The sequence below is a fragment of the Camelus bactrianus genome, chromosome 8 (assembly GCF_048773025.1).
Source record: "Camelus bactrianus isolate YW-2024 breed Bactrian camel chromosome 8, ASM4877302v1, whole genome shotgun sequence".
In the NCBI taxonomy this organism is placed as follows: Eukaryota; Metazoa; Chordata; class Mammalia; order Artiodactyla; family Camelidae; genus Camelus; species Camelus bactrianus.
This window is the reverse complement of record NC_133546.1, coordinates 65,255,944-65,274,074: the sequence shown is the minus strand read 5'-3', so window position 1 is coordinate 65,274,074 and position 18,131 is coordinate 65,255,944.

The following is an 18,131-nucleotide window of genomic DNA, read 5'->3' as shown; positions in this document are numbered from 1 at the left end:
TCTCTAGCTTAATTTTATGCAAATACTATAAAATATTGGGTATATAGCACAAAGAGACTATTTGTATTTCTCCAGTTGCTCTATATTAAGCACTGGGACACAATTGTTTTTATGTTTTCTCTAATGGCAGATTATTATGACCTTGCCATGTCTGAAAAGACATGGAGGAATGTCAAATGCATATTCCTGGAATGTCAAGTGCATATTACTAAGTGAAAGAAGCCAATCTGAAAAGGCTATATACATTGTTTGATTCCAAACATATGGCATTCTGGAATAGGTAAAACTATGGAGACAGTTAAAGGGTCCCTAGTTGTCAAGGTCTGGGATGCAGATGGAATGAATAAGCAGAGCACAAAGGATTTTTTTAGAGCTGTGAATATATTCTATATAAATCTGTAATGATTAATACATGCTACTATACGTTTGTTCAGACTCATAGAATATACAACACCAAAAGTAAACCATAATCTAAACTTATTGACTTTGGTTGACCAAAGTAGGTTCATCAATTGTAGCAAAAGTACCACTCTGGTGAGGGATGCTGATAAAGGGGTAGTCTAATGCATGTGTGGGGGCAAGAGGTAGATGGGAAATCTTTGTACCATTCCCTTAATTTTGCTGTGAACTTTAAATTACTATAAAAGATAAAATCAATAAAGATAGAAAGATTTAAAAAAAACTGAAAGAATAAAATAAAAAGTAATCATTTCAGAAATAAGTAAAATTTATTCAAGAAAGGCAAGAGAGTTTCAATATTAAGAAATCCTTTAATAGAATTCATCACATCAAGATATAGAAAGAGAAAAAATTATACAGTCATCTCAGTAGAGATGATCCTTTTATCAAAATACATTTGACACATCTAATATAACTTATGATTTAAAAAAAGCTGATAAATGAAATAGTTTCTTTAAAGGCTGAAGTGTATTTCAGCTTTAAATTGACATCTTAATGAGGAAATTAGAAGCATTCACATAAATGGAACAAAAAGATGTCTTTTATGTTTACTGCTATTTAAATATTTAATTCTATTGGATCTACTTGACAATGCAATTAGAAAATAAAAAGCAATTAAAGGTATAAGATTTTAAAAAGAAGAGGAAAAATGTCTCCATTTGTCTATGGCATAATGAGATAATCTGAAACCAACAAAAGCACCAATAGAAAATATGTCACAAGACTAGAAAAATAGAAAATCAGTGTACAGAAATTAAAAGCCTTCATAGATACAAAAAGTATTGTGTATAAATATAATGGAAGACTCTATTAATACACTGAAAATAAAAATAAAATAGTTGAGCATAAATTTAATAAAATATATGAAACTTATACCAAGAAAAGTATAAGATACTCTCAAAGACACAATAGAACAAAAACAAGTTGAACGATATACCATGCTCTTCAACAGGAAGACTCAACATCATTAAAAAAAAGGCCATTTATTTTCCATAGGTAAAATTATAAATGTTATGTGATCACAATCAAAAATTCCCCATCAATTTTTTTCCAGAGCAAGACAAATTGATTATAAAGAGAATGTAATAGAACAAACCAGTAGAAATAGCCAGAAAACCTCCCAAATAAAAGGCAAAACAGATGAGAGGTAAAAAGAGAGTCTACCCATATCAAAGTTTCAAACATATTGTAAAGCCACTAAAATGAAAATAGTGGTATTTGTACATGAATAAAAAGACATATTAATTAAACAAAATGAAGAGTCAATAGACTTTTTACATACAAATATTTAGTAGACAATGAAGGCAGCATCTCAATCAGTGGAGGAAAACATGGAGCTATTAATAACCAATGTTGTAATGATTGTATGGTTTTATTTTAAAAATTAGGTTTATCTTACACCAGAACCAGGATAAATTACAAATGGATCAGAGTTCTGAATTCAAATTTGGAATTGTACAAGCATTAAAAAAAATACAAGTAAATTACTTTATAACTTGAAAATATTCCTTTGATAGAAAATAGAGAACATCATCTAACTGTAACTCAAAATCTAGGGCAAAACAAGAAATTATTCTTAAATAATATAGCAAAACCAATAACAATACCAATAAAAAATGGGAAAAAATACATGTGCTAGATTATAAAGGGCTAATATCTTGTTTATGAGACACTCCAAAAATTGGAATGAAAAGACCAACAGCCTATTAGAAAAATAGAGAAATTATATAAAAACATGGTTGATATGCAATATACGTAAGCTATTCTTAAACGTATGAAAAATGTCCACCTTTGCTGAAAATTATAGAAAAGAGATTAAATTCTACTGAAATACCATGCTCAGCTTACCAGTTGGTAAAAATTCAAAAGATTGACAAAATGCTCTATAGAGGCAGTTCTTAGGAAACAAATGCTCTCATTTATTGTTACATTAGCACATAATGATGCCTTCCTCTGGAGAAGAATTTAAAAATATTTAGCTGATTTATCTATGTATCATCCTCTGACTTTATGATCCCAATTATAAGGCCTAGCAAATACACAAAATATCCCATAAGCAAAGCTATTAATTGTGGCATAAATTAAAGACCCATCTATAGGGAACCGGCTGAATAATCCATTGTCCATTCACTCAAAGCAAGACTATGCAGCTACGAAGAAGAAAGAGAAAGATTTTTATATCTTGATAGATAGATAACAGATTGATAGATATAGACAACGCCAGAATACATTTTAAGTGAAAAAAGTACAGAATATTATTTATAGGCTGACTACTATGTGCTTAAGAAAAAGCTTTATATATGTGTATGTATATGCATATATGTGTTTTTTTTACATTTTCAAAATAGATATCATGTAATATAGAACAAAAAATAATAAAATTTTGCTTATATAGGGAATAGGGAAAAAGGGTTAATAGAACAGGGAAATAAACAAGAATTTTTGTGAGTTTTTTCCTAGTTTGACTTGGAACTATGTAAATACTTTACTCAATTTAAAATTCTACTTTAAAAAAATTGAATATCTAAAATTGTAAAATGTCCTAAAACAACAGCTGTCACTTCCAGTGAATTTCAGTTTATATACTAGCTAACAGAGAGTGAATTATCTGTTTAGGTTTTCTATAACCTCAGTTGTGATCATGTCTAAATTTTCCATGTGTACCTGTAAAACTTTCATATTGTGTATTAGAAATTAAAGGCTTTTAAAAAGAAAAATAAATATAATCGTGTAAAGAGATTCCCTGCTTCTAGGAGCTCTCTCTTCCTTTATGTCACATTCACTTTGCTCAAACACTAATTTGATCACATAACTCTGTTAATCAAGTACCAACAGAAGGCTTCAATTTGTTTCACAGAATTAAAAAAAAAACTCCACAGAGTGTGTGTTTTCTGGGTCTCTTCCAGCAGCTCTGCATCTTCCCAGATTCAATTCTCTGCCATTATCCTTACTGGTTTTCACTCTTTGTTCATCCCCACTGCTCACCACAGACGCCACTTTGCATCCAGGCTGCACAGTTTTCTAACTCTGTCTTCCTCATCTCTATTTCATCACAGGTCACTGGCCCTCCCTTACCTCCTCCTAACCTGTAACTTTTCCTTCAATGAAAAGACTCTTAATCTAACACAATCTCTTCCTCAAATGCTGTTATTACTTCCTTTTACTTTTGAAATTAATTCATTAGTAAGCATCCCTTAGCCCCCACCAATATAATTTTCACTTCATAAATACTCATTCTAATTTCTATTTATATCTATATGTACTACTTCTTTCAGGGTAGAAGCTCCATCCCTGCAGAGAATTATTTCTAGTGTGTTCCTCAACAGCATCCGAGTCTACTGTGGGCTGAAGAAACTGACCCTGAGGTCCCACAGGTTCTGCTCTGGTGAGATAAGAGCCACATCTAGACATTAATTAGCCAAGGGAATTTGGCTAACTGTCATCTGGCAGTTCTAGGAAAGACTGCATAATATTCATGAATTCATCTGCACACCAAAAAATGTTATTGAAGCAAATTATATAATTAATAAGGAATTTATTTGAATGTGAAAAAGAACACAATGACCCAGAAGATGAGACTGAAATGAATATTTTAAAGAAGGTCACTTAGCTGTGCCAGACTGATGTGATTTGAATCCAACAATGACGTAAGTTAGAGGCAGCATGTCAGTCTGAACATGTAATTTCCTGGATGGGCTAACCTTGAAACACACTTTCAGTAGACGCTTCGTCTTAATAATACACACTCAGAAATAGGGATGCCACTTTCTAAATGTCTCCCCAGACACAAATGCTTTGACACTCTGGATCAAACATACTATTTGAAGGCTTTTTCTAAGAAAATGTCATACTTACGGTGACACCTAAAATCGGACGTGTTATTACTAATAATTTTTATAGCTTCTTGCATAATACACGTTGAACAATAGGTAGACTCTACCAAGGAGAAACAAGATTCTTTCCTGAAAGGCTTACTTCAACTAAAGACAGAATTGAGGAGAGCACACAATTAAATTGCTTGTAAAACAAGATGATTCTTCTTATGACATCTAGAGTGCTTAGTCACTGAAGGAAAGACTATGAAGTGAAAAATTTGAAAAGAAGAAAAAATATCAAGAGAAAAATAATGAGGTGTATTTTGAAGTTTGATTTTTATATCTTTAAAAGTTCAAGTAGGGGGAGGGTATAGTTCAGTGGTAGAGCATATGCCTAGCATGCACGAGGTCCTGGGTTCAATCCCCAACATCTCCAGTAAAAAAAAAGTTCAAATAAATCATTTTTATATATATATATATATCAGAGGTTTATGTTAAAGCAGTTACTAAATGAAGAGTAATTTTGGCAATCTCTAGGCCCAGAAGGCCAGATAATCTAGAAACTGAGAAGAGTATTCTGTGGTAAAATCAAAATGCCTTCACCCTCACATCACCCTGACTCCATCCTGAAGCATATCTACTTCTAGAAAAACACACACAGGCCTGTAAATCAAATTTGACTTTGGATTTTAAAATGAACGGATTAAAATAAGACTTCTAATTTTAAAAAAGATTATGAAATTATAAAATTTAATCAAGATATCATTCTCCACCACCAGCTGAGAAAGAGGATTAGCAGACAGATACTATTGGGGACCAGATATTGAAAAATAATTAGAACTTATTCTAGTGTATATCACAGTGAGTTATACATATTGTTGGATTTACACATTTCAAATCACATTTAAATTTGAAAATTCAGCATTACCATTTTCTCTGAAAAAATTTTAAGGAAGAGAAAATAATTATCTTAAAAGCAAAAGGAATGAGATATATCTATAAGTTCTACCTTCAAAGTTGTATACATAACAGTTTCATGCAAAAGGTTTAAGGGGACTTCCTTTTCTTCCAGTCATTAGGAACACTGAGGACCCTGTTCTTTTTCAATATGAAAATTAAATATGTTCATCTGAATCTTTTAGCTTGTAAATTAAAATTTGGACAGAATTAGTCATAATTAGCAATCAACAATGTATTCAACTGCCATCAATTAGGGGCTTTTGGAACATCAAAAAGTCTTTGAACAATAACAAAAATGAATCTGAAGAGAAAAGAATAAACACAAGTACAGTATCATTTTGTAAGGTTCAATAAACACGTGTTAAGAGCTTTGAATGAAAACAGAACCCCCAGGTTAGTAAACATAACATCACACTGAAGAGTTTGAACAAAGACATCTGTTTGCTAGTTGTTGATGGGCCTTAAACATATGTACATATGTATGTAAGTAAATATACACATGGCCCGCTTATATTGCCCTCTTACATCATTCCAAAAGGAAACTTCTTGTTTTATATCTTAGGCATATGTACTAGCATTTCTCTCAATAAATGTTTAATAGTTTTGTCCTTGAAAAATGCCTTACGTCAAATTTATTCTAAATAAAAGAATAGTTCCTCTCAAAGGACATGTAAATTGAAAGGTACTTAAAGTAACACTTAAAAAATCTAGAGATATAGTCCACCTATCAAATAAAGAATAACATACCACAAAATCATCCCATTAGGGAAAAATACAAAAATACTCTGTATAAACTTATGACTTAAATGAGCCCGTAGGATCCTCTCAAGACATAAAATCACTATCACTGCCTAATAGAATGGCAGTATCCATTCTGTTAAAGTAGAAATATTTTATCAGGGAAAAGTCAGGGGGAGGGGACAGTATAAAATTACCTTTGTCAAAATATATGCCTTCTGATAAATCAATTATACTTCAATTAAAAGAAAAAAAATATATGCCTCTTGCATGACAGAAACTCAGATATAAGAAAGGGAAGAAGATATTTACTTTTAGAAAGCTCTCTGATTTATTCTGATATATCTACTTCAGCCCATGTCTCTCACATTTGAAAACCACAGTATTGAAATTTCCTCAATTACTAAAAGATAATATGCATTTAATTCAATTTGATATATATGTATGGGCATTTATGAGGTCTGTGAGTCTCAAATTCTATGCTCAAGGAAGACTTCACTGACACTCACTTCTCTCCATACATTGTTGTCTGATTAGATGTCCTTATTCTTTGCTCACAAAGCTCCCCCCAAAACAAAGAAACACACACTCATGCACACAAAGCCCCCAGTACACCCCTATAATAGAGCAGTTACTATAGTCCTTAGCCTGTAATTGTGCTTTGGTTTTGTTTTTGTAGATATTCTTTACACATTTAGGACCCAGAAGAATGTCTAGTATAAAGAAGATGTACACATAGGGTTTGCTAGGTGAAGGAGTGAATGAATAAATATATTTACAAAGTCAGTAAGTACTTGTTGAGTGCCAGTCGTGTGTCCCAGGCATTATTCTAGGTGCTGGGAATACTGTCACACATACATAAAAGAATGAGTAAATGAAAGAGGAAGGAAGGCGGGATAGAGAGAGGAAGAGTTAAGTAAGAGGGAACAAGGAACAGACTCTCTTCTCAAGGCCCATCTAATAGAGATAACAACCATCTCTTCTTCCTTCAGGCAGCAGTCAGTCAGTCCACAAGTATTTACTGAGCTCTACTTTGTGTCAGGCACAACTTGAGACAATGAACAAAAAGTGCCAAGTGCCTACCTCAAGTGATCTTAGCGTCTAGGGCAGTAGACAGTCAATAAACAAATGGACAACAGACATCAGAATGTGTGATAGAATATTCTCTACGTAGATCAGTGATAGGGAGAAAACAAAGATGATAGAAACTAAAGGAATGGGTGGTATAGGGACTGCTTTCTGCAGATGCACAGGGCAGGTCTGTAATGTTACCTTTAAAAGAAACTGAAGGAATACCACAATACCAAATGCTTGGGCATCCTTTATTAAATGTGTTATGTGTGCACAAATTTGGTAATAGAAGTTCTTACACAGAGGATTTATGATAACAGACTCTATCATTCTCTGCAAAGCCACATTGTACTCCCTGTAAATTTTACTACAGAACCCAATCCATTTGGCTGCTAAAAATGATGCCTCAAATTCCACTATAATGCCACCAAATCAAACAGAAGACACATAAGATTAAACATTTCTCTTTAGTAATGACTTTCCTATTCACCCCACCCTAACCCCCATCTGCTTTCCAGCTGTTCAGCCCCTCCCAATTCCCATTTTCAGAACCCATTAGCTAGTTTTTTTTAAAGTTCCCCTAGTATTTAATAGAAAAGTAATTTTATACCTAAATGCATCCCATTACCTCAACTACAATTTACTACATCCAAAAGCTACACATATTGTAATTATTTCCAATAAATTTCTTTTAAAATAATTGCTATCTTCTACCTTAAGCTTGTTTCCAGGATCTACATTTACAATCAATACTTTTAATATTAGTATATACTTGCCAAAATCTCTGGTCTTTGTCTACCCACTTATATTATCAATCCCCCCGTCAAATAATCAGTCTCTCATATGATGTCAATTTTTAGGACTGTAAAGGAAAGGGAAGAAACACAATGAAACATTGACTACTTTTTATTTAGTACTCTTTTTATTTTTACTTTCTCCAACAGTGTAATTTCCTCATAATGCTAATCCTTCCATGACTTTATGGACCACCTTGACAGTCATGATCTATAGCCCCACCCTTCTCACCATACCGTCAGCTCCTATCCAGACTCTGACACTGGAAACTCCACAGGTTCTGAATGACCCTTGTCATTCTCCTGTCACTGCAATGAGGTCTTCTGACTGTCCTATCTCCATTTCACCAACCTGTCAGTTGCCGAAGGTCAAAACTTTGGAGTAACCTTTCATTTTTCCCTCACACTTACTTGCTAGGTCTTGAAAATGTTTCATTCTGCTATATGTCACTCAATATTCCCTACCTTTTCATTCCCACTATTCAGCCAAGGGCTCAGATCTAGGTTTTTTGCATCCAGAAGCCAACTAGTTTCCTAATTCCACCATCCATCCTCCCTAGGTTTTGTTATGTATCACTGCCATATTAGGCATCTTAAAGCATAAAACCAAATACAGGCTGTCCTTCCCTGATCCTACAGAAATAAGTTAAAATTCTTTAGATGGACATTCCAGGCCTTCCACGTTAGAAATCAAATGTATATTACCAGTAGTGAGTAACCACACGATTTGTCAAATTGCCCATTATTCCCAGCACCTGTTGCTCTCTCCCCTCTTCCTGACTTTGCCATGATGTTCTCTTAGCCTGAAAATGTCTTTCCTCCCCATCTCTTTCTCCAGTTGGTAAAAATCCTAATACTTCTATAAAATGATATGAATTGTTATTTTCTTCCATATGTTTTTCTTTCTCCATAATACAATATCTCCAGCACAAGATTGAACCACTATTTCAATGAAATTTTTAAAAATTTTGTTTTATCAGCTGGCTGGTTAGCTCCGTTGGTTAGAGCATGGTGCTAATAAAAAAGTGTTTTAATTCTGCAAATCAATTTAGGCTTATCTCAACTCTCAAAATGCTAACTTCCTTTTCCATTAAAAACATTGTATTCTCCCTCATTAGACATTTTTTTAATTGCACATTTGTATTGTTTTGCTTTGTCATAAAATTACTGTTATCTACTCCCTTACCCCTAAATTAAAATCCGTAGACCAAAATTAAACCTACTAATTTAAGTAGGATATGTGTATGAATTTATTATGCATGCATTTTTAAATTTGTATACTCATTCACTTTTGAATATAGCACTAACCCATAAAGGATATAACATTGCTTACAGAGCTACTTAAAGTTTAATGATTAAAATAAGATTAAAATATATAATAAAATATGATAAAATGGAAAAAAGAATACACATTAGAAGTCAGGAGTAGCAGAAGTAAACAAAGTACATGCTATTAAATGCCATACTATTTCCTAGTTGTTGGCCATAAATAAGTAATTTGGGATCCTTTGCATGACTTATCACAAGGCCTAATATCTGGAAAGAGACTATTGAATGTTTACTAATTGTTAACTGAATTACTGTTGCTACATTTTTTGAGAAACAAGTCAAAATTCTTCAGGATTATTTTTTATTTTTAGTAAACCAACTATATTGTTTCAGAGTATTAATATTAATGGCATCAAACAAATCATGTTCTAGCACTAACTTAAAGGGGAAAAAAGCAATAGAATGGACAGGCTCAAAAGTCACCTGACATATGAGAATGTACATATTTATATAGGGAAGATGTATATTTATTTGCTCATTCATAAGAACTCATTCAGCACGTGGAGGGTAGAAGCTACCAGGTTCTTTAGAGACACAGGGAGGAAAGTCTTTCCAAAACAAATAATAACAATAATAATAATAAAATAATAATAATTCAAGAAAAAAAAGGAAGATAGAAAAAGTTGAGTTGTTATTCCCTTAGTCAAAGATTCCAGATAATTTCTTGTAATGAGCTGTAATGGAAACAAATCTGAAAAAAATATGTGTATATGAATGTGTATGTATAACTGAATCGCTTTGTTGTACTCCTGAAATGAATATTTAAATCAACCACACTTCAATAAAAAATAAGAATTAAAAAAATTCTTTAAAGATTCCAGAAAGTCCTCATCTACTTGTCTCAGTTCATCAAGAACATTATTCTTTCAGTGTCTCCTCTCTCTGTGGCATCATCCATCTCTACTTTCCTACTGCATCCTTCCACCCTTCTGTTAGTACCAAGCAGTCTCTCATACCTCCAATACTTAAAATAAAGCAAAACAAAATACTCTCACTTGTCTCTGCAAACCTTTCTAACTGTTGTTTTTATTCCCAGAAATAATTGTTTATAATATTTTCTGTATACAGTTCCTACTTCCCACTCTCCTACCACTATCTTGCATCCGTTCCAGTCAGGCCACTGAAACTGCTCTTATCAGGATCATTAAAACCTTCTTGTTTTCAAATCCAAGTTTTTTTGCTTTTTTTTTTTTTAACATAGCAATGGACAGCATTCCACATCATGAGTCATTCCCTCCTTCTTTAAACACTGCTATCTCTTTGTCCACTCCTAAACTGCCTCTTTTTCCAGTTTCTACTCCTTGATTCAGCTTTAAAATGTAGGAGCTCTTCAGGGCTTAACTCTTGGTCCACTCCTTTTCTCACTTTACAATTTTCCTTTTCTCTAGGTAATATCATTCAATTCCATGGCTTGGACATGCATGTTGGACATACATCTTGGACATACCCCAGTACGTATTTCCAACCTAGACTTCTCCATTGAGCTCAAGGTTCATATATATGTGCCCATTGATGTCTCTTGGATGTCTGAAGTGCATCCCAAACTCAACACATCCCAAGGTAGACTTGTTCCTCCCAGGTTTTTAGTAAATTGCACCACCATCTACCCAATGGTTCAACCCATATTCCTAGAAGACTTGCTTTATGACTTCCTCTCCTTCTTCTCGTATCTCATGTTCTATCAATTAGCACATCCTACCAGTTTTAATTCCAAGATATATCTCTCATCTGTTCTTATTTATTTTCCTACTATATGGTCTTAATCCAAGCCATTATCATCTTTTGAGTGGACTCTTCTCAGCCTCCTAAATGTGATCCCTGCTATCTTTGTTTTTTCCTTACTTCCTTCAATTCATTTCTCAGACAGCAGTGAAAGTGAAAGTACATCTGATCTCTCTCTCTCTGATTTAAAATTATCGACTGGCTTCCAAACTCCTTGTCTTGTCCTGCCATGTTCTACATCATCTTATCTCAGGGCTCCCCTATTCTCTCTACTCCAATCAAATCTGTCTCCTTTCAGTTCCTGACATTCTCCAAGCTCTCCCATGATCAAATTATTTTGCTTATGCTATTCTTTCTGCCCAGAATGCTCTTTATCTTTTCACCTGTTTGTTTTCATGGCTAAATCTTCCTTTAGGTGTCAATTTGTTACCTCAGCGAAATAGTCACTGATGCTGTCAGCAGTTGTGTCCCCCCCGGCCCCTGCAGAGAATTTAACATTATTATTACTGATTTATTTATTTAGTTCTTCTGTCTCTCTCAATAATCTGCATGCTCCACGTGGGAAGTCACTCTTTCTCTTTCACTCACTTCTGTCTGAATCACCTTACACAATGCCTGGCAGATGATTAGCAAAATAAATCTTCTCCAAATAAATATATTTTTAAAGTGAATAAATGAATTATATACTACTATAAGAATTTAAATTGATTTTCTAATTTACGGGCCAGTTGTCTAATGAACTCTGAAGAAAATCATTATTATTTAACACTAAATGATAGAAACAAGGATTGGATGGATTTAGCATTTAGGTATTTAGGTCAATGAAAACAAAAAAGAGAGAGAAGCCAACCATTAAATATTTGTTCATGCATCAGCCGATGAGATAGCTTGTTTTTATTTATGTGGCTTCCTTATCACTCAATTAAAATTGAAAAGTAAATACAAAATTTTATGGAACTTCCTTTTCCAGTAACTTCAGGATATCATTTGGCATCTATCTATTTTTTTCTTAGTTTATGAGTTTCTGGGACAATTTAGGTTTTCATGGGATTATGGTTTAGAAAATTTCTTTAAAGATCATGATAGCATGATTAAATAGGCTAAATGATAAAGATTTCTGATGGCAGGATTCATACATTTTGCTTTTATATTCTGTAGTCTAGCCGGAAATCCTTTCAGCCAAAATGATGAATCATTTATTACAACCTAGCAAAGGCCCAAATGCAGCTCAGTATGGGCTAATGTCTTCCTTCAGTCTAGGCTGTAATGTTAACACTTTTCAGCATGAAGTAGGAAACCTGAAAGACAGCAAAACAAAATAAACTATTCAGGTAATTCCCTTAAGACAATCCCCAAACAGAGTATCAGAGGATGAAACCAAAGTTGTATCAACTGCTGCTTGTTCAAAATGGAGCCCACTGAAACCACCTGGCTGGAACACTGGACCCCAGGGATGTATAACCAACTACAGAATGTTTTGCCTTATTTCATGTCCATAGCTTAAGAACTATAATTGCATAAGGGCCTGGTTGACCCTTTGTTCCCAATGGGGACTCATAATGTAGTTATGATGGCCAAAGCTAATTGATTTGAGTAGGAGAACAGAATTTGAAAATACTAACATCTCTTCTTCCAAAGCTGATACTATTTTTCAAAAACACCATCCCACATCCCAGAAGATATCTGTTCTAAACATTAAATGCAGCTATCTGTTCTTAGCATTAAAATTTAGCTCATGAATATCTTCAAACATTTGAGAGTAGTTTATTTGATTTTGCTCTTCAAAAAACTTTTTTCCAATCAATATTTGGCTAGCTTTGAGAAATCTGGCAATCATGTATTACTTGGTAATGATGATGACTGTCCCATTCACTTTCCCTCTGACTTTGAAACCAAATCTGGAGACTATTTCCATTCAAATAGTTTTCCTTCTTCAAACATCTGGCCACTTCATTTTTACCTCCCTTCTCAATTAGGTTCAAAATTGGTATAACCTATGATTCTATGGTAACCATATCTGTGGAATAAACCAACACATTTATTCTAAGTATGAGATACCTTGTGGAACAGAAGAATAAAATAGTTGAAACATAAACTGAATCAGAGAATCTAGGATATGAGGTCAATATGCTCACAGTGACTGCTGATAATTTTTTGCTTTTCTGAAGCCTTCATTATTGTTTACTCTTTGAATGAAGTGCTCAAAAGGATAATAATGAGTTTCTCTTACCAATATTTCCTGGTAGTGGGGATGTTCATAAGCTATGCTTGATCGACATCAGAAGTCTTGCCTTATGGTGACAAAGCATAAAATAGAAGATACTGGCCCTCAGAACTAAGGAAGCTGGGGCATTTTCATAAGAAAAGGTGTTCATAAGACGTATAGAAATTACGGGACAGATTTCAAAAGAATTCCCAAACTTCTCCTCTAGAAATCTGGGTACCCCAATGTCCTAGATGTTTGGAAAACAACTCATTTCCAGGGGTAAACCAGCCACCCAGCATAGAGGGCAGGGGAGTTCAGGGACACACAGGAGAACTCACCTAGGGAGATAGAGAGATAATGCAGTGATAAGATCACTGGGCAGATCACTCATGATGGAGGAAGCAGAGACCTCTTAGGTGTCAACATAAGGAAACACACACACATACACATACACACACATCAGGGAGTTGTGAGTGATGTTGAGAAACATAACTATGAGACACCACATTGGACTTTGTGAGGTGGTGGCATGGTATAACATGTCTTATCTGAAGTAGAATGCCTCTTGCTATGTTTTTAAGACTTTATTTTTTCATAAGAGCAGTTTCAGGATCATAGCAAAATTGAGAGGAAGGCACAGAGATTTTCTGCCCTCACACACTCATAGCCTCCCCAATTATCAACAGACCTGACCAGAGTGGTACATTAGTTACAATAATGAACCTATGTTGGCACATCATAATCACCCAAAGTCCATAGTGTACCTTAGGGTTCACTCTTGGTGTTGCACATTCTATGGATTTGGAAATTTGTTGCTATTTTTAAGTTGCAACCATATTTTCTTCTAATGATAGAGTCCTTGTGAATGGAAATGGCTTGTTTCTGTGAGTAAATTTCCAGTTATCTTGAAAGGGATTTGAGTCAATAAAACAGTATAAGGAAAAAAAAACATAAAGTATCCCAGAGTATAATTTCTAAGGGTATCCCAGTATGAGTTACATTAAATTAGATCATTATGGAGGTAGCACATAGAATTTATCCATCTTCTAGGCTCTCAGTTATGTACCATGTTTTTAGCATCTTCCATTTGAATATCCTGGAAACAGGGATGGATGATATGTCCTGACTGAACACACCATGCTGCTGCTCTTTAGAAGTTTAAAGATAGACAAATAAAGAGATTGTTCTACTGAGACATATGAAAATAGAAGATGTGAACAATGCACATAATTGCCAAGTGATTGGCAACTGTTCTGAGACAGAAGGGAAGGGGACAGGGCATAACCACTGAAGGAATGACACAGCAATTGAGGACAGGACAAACTGGTCAGAACCAAGACAGTGCAAGATTCGACTGCCAGTAGACCTTGAGCCTCGTGGTGCACCCACAGACACCATGACAGTTCTTAGGCTGACCAGAAAAGGTCAAAAAGTGGGCAGGGGCCTGATTCCTGGAAATCCCTGCCCCTTCCCCAAAATAGCTGAAATAATCCTCCTACTCATTAGCATATGAAATTACCAAGCCCATAAAACCTAACAATTCCACATCTCAGGGTCATTCTCTCTTGCCTTCTGCGACAGCCCACACTCTGTCTATGGAGTGCGTATTTCTCTAAACAAATTTGCTTTCACTATACTATGCCTTGCTCTTGAATTCTTTCCAGCACAAGGCAAGAACCTATTATTAGACAACACTTTCAGACTATAAAGGGTAACATAACAAGGATGGCAGAAGATTCTTCATGGATGGCAAGTCTGCTGCAGTAAAACTTGAAGTAAATGATGATAAGAATGAAAGAAAGTCATCTGAATTATCCTTCAAATGAGGTAAGAGTTATCTCACTTGCCAATGCATCATTAATACAGTTATATTTATATTTATCAAACATGATGGTGATAGGTGGTATAGCAATGTTGGAGGGGAGAAGGAATCATAAAACTGAGAAATTAACTAGACCTGACCCTCTAACATGTTCTCACATAATTTTTAGCCCAATAGACATGGTACCCACCTCTCAACACAGTGCTAAATCATGGACTTGTTCATCAAATTCAAGTATTTGAACACTAAAACTGGAATTATACATCCTTTTGCTTTCATGGACTTGTGAATGGGCATGTTCTCAATAAGGCCTTCTTTGTACCCCTATATAACTGTTTTTCTAGAAGATGGTGCACAGAACTCAGAGAAAACCCATGTAGCAGGGTTTCACTTTCTTTACTCCATCTGTCTCTTCAGTCACTGACTAATGGCTCTACCTGTGGAAATTTTCAGACTTTTGGGAAAAACAGCAAATGACATAAATCCAGAATATGTTCATAGGTAGAAGATTTATGCTGTGCTTCCTTTACTTTGGCATATTTGGATAAAACATCAAGACACTGTAAAGTCTAAGAAAATGGAAATCTTGATTTAGAATAAGTGTCTCATCTTTCCCTATTCTCCATTTCTGTTTACTTCCAGCCACTCTCCCATAACCGCATTCATACACATTTTATGTGTCTCTAAACTTGCAAACCTTACCATCTATCTATAAACACACACACACTTTTCATCTTTTTATTCTACAACACATGTTTTGATGTACTGGGCGCTGAGATCAAACAAATAAGACATGGTCCCTGCTTTCCTAGAAGTTCTAGTATGAATTAGACAATAGGAACACAGATAAACATACAGGCATTCAGGCAGCTGTGCAAACACTAACAAATATTATATATCCGTTTTTAAAATGTTAGTAAATATGGGTTATGTGGGAGAAAATGATAAGTGAACTGAAAAAAACCTTTCGACAATTAGAGCTGAAAATGGCCTTTGAGACCATCAAGGTCGGCAGCCTAATTGTACAGAAGGGAAAACAGCCAGTGCAGTTTCAGAGGTGGGTGTAGGGGAAGGAAATCATAACATTACCACCCACTGGTGGAGCAAGGCTCTTTGTAGGTCAGCTTTCTGAATGCTCTGGGCAGAAGTGATTGACTATCTCTATCCAAATGATTAGATACATTATCAACCTGAAAACAACAAGGTATTTTTCTAATGGTAACACTGAAAAAGTCTTCTAAATTCCTGCTTGGGCTCCAAATCCTTCCCTTGTACTTTTAAGCAATCCCTTTTCTCAGAATCAGATGCCTTATGTAAATATTTTATTGCCATCTCAAATAAGCCTCCCAGCTTTTTGCCAAAGACACAGAAAACAGCCTCCAGGATAGATTTCAGGGTTTCTTGATGGCCAGACTACTGCAGCTGAGTTTCAGAAAAAAGATACTCCTGATTTCTGAAATAAGGGATGAAGCTACACAGCATCTTTGCCCCCAGACACTAGGTTTTCTTTCTTTTTTTGTATGGTCATAAACCATCAAGCGAAAGACCATGAAAGTCAATTTTAACAAGTCCAACTCAATATAACTGGGTGCAGAGGATCTCCAAATGTCCTATTTTATTCTGAATGCTATGTGTAGCAGAATACGTAGGAATACAAAATTAATATTTATTTTTTCTGACCCCAAGGTCAGTTGCATTATTAAAATATAAACCTCAATTTCCCAATATTGTAATAACAATTTGAAAAGAACGTATAACATGAAAATGTTGAAACAAGTTTGGCTTTATTTTGGAAACTCTGAGTGTCACCAGTTTATTCTGAAATGTAGTCATTAGCATTAATACTGACAATGCCTTCCCTAAAATAGCCACTCTGGAGTCCTGCATACACAGTGTACTCAGTAAAGCTTCCTCATCAATTTACTGACTCATTCATACTGCTGCTGCTTTGTGTCATCAATTTAAAACATTTTTATCTGAAAATAATTTATGGAAATCCATGTTCCCTGACAATGAAAAAAATGCACCATATTGTTTTCAGGTTTCACCATCCTGTTTTCCATTTTCTCCTAAACATTCAATTGACAAAGAATGGCCACAGCCACACTGCAGCCTCCTTTAATCCTTCTCATCCAAGATGTGCCTTCTTTATCTTGCTCTCTCCTGTTTGGGCAGGAATAGAAAGCCCTGTACTTTGAATATTTGATCTACAGGAGATTTCATTCCTTGCTGAAGAGTCTTGGTTGCTTAATGCCTCCAGTACTAATGTCATCTCATCTAAGTAATAATATCATCGTTACGTACTAAAACCATCACCCTGGCACAAGAGTGAGCACCCCTTCCCATAAAAACTTAAAAATCATGTGTAATGACTTTTATTTAGTTCCTAGAAAAATATAAAACTTTCAACCTATCTGCATTTTATATTTAAGATATTAAATGTTTTTATTTATTTAACCTATATGGTCTGTTTACTACAAGTCTAAAGTAGCTTACAGTAGAGAGAAGAGAGTATAAACATAGCACTGGGAATGAAACTGAAAAGAAAACTTGGATAAAGAAGCAGAAGAAGTGAAGATTTCCAGTCAGAAAAGTAGGCAGATTACTGTACTTGTTTCTGATTTTCTGATAGTTAAGGCAAACGCCTACTTATACTGCAAAACCCAGGTCAGACAGCACCCTCTCTCTAAACACTCTTCTGAGTCACTAAGGACTAGCAAGTTCTTTACTTCTCCAGAACTCTAGTGGCCTTTTATGTTTATGCTAATATGAGTACTTATTTGATTTTGTTGCAATAGTTTGCTTATAAATCTTCCTTTGCTCATATGGCCAACTCATAACTCCTTAAAGTTCAGAACACTGCCTTTCTTTGGTTTCTATTGTTAGGTCAGTATTTAGCCTCCCCCAGTAACCTGTTTTTCCTCTTCTCTGGAAAGTTTTGCAACCTTCTCACTATCCTTTGAGTTCTGAAATATGCATAGGTTGAGTCTTTCATTTTCATTGAACTACCTTTCTTTGATTAGGACAGTTTTTTTTTTCTAATATTGAATCATTTCTACATTTCTGTTTTCCCCAGACTTTTTCTAAAAGTCTTAGAAAGACATCAGAGCTCCTGAATTGATTGTCAATGACTCAACCTTATTCTACTCATGTTTTCTCATCTTTTTGATCAATGTTTTGTGAGTTTATCAACTTTATCTTCCAGAATAGATCAT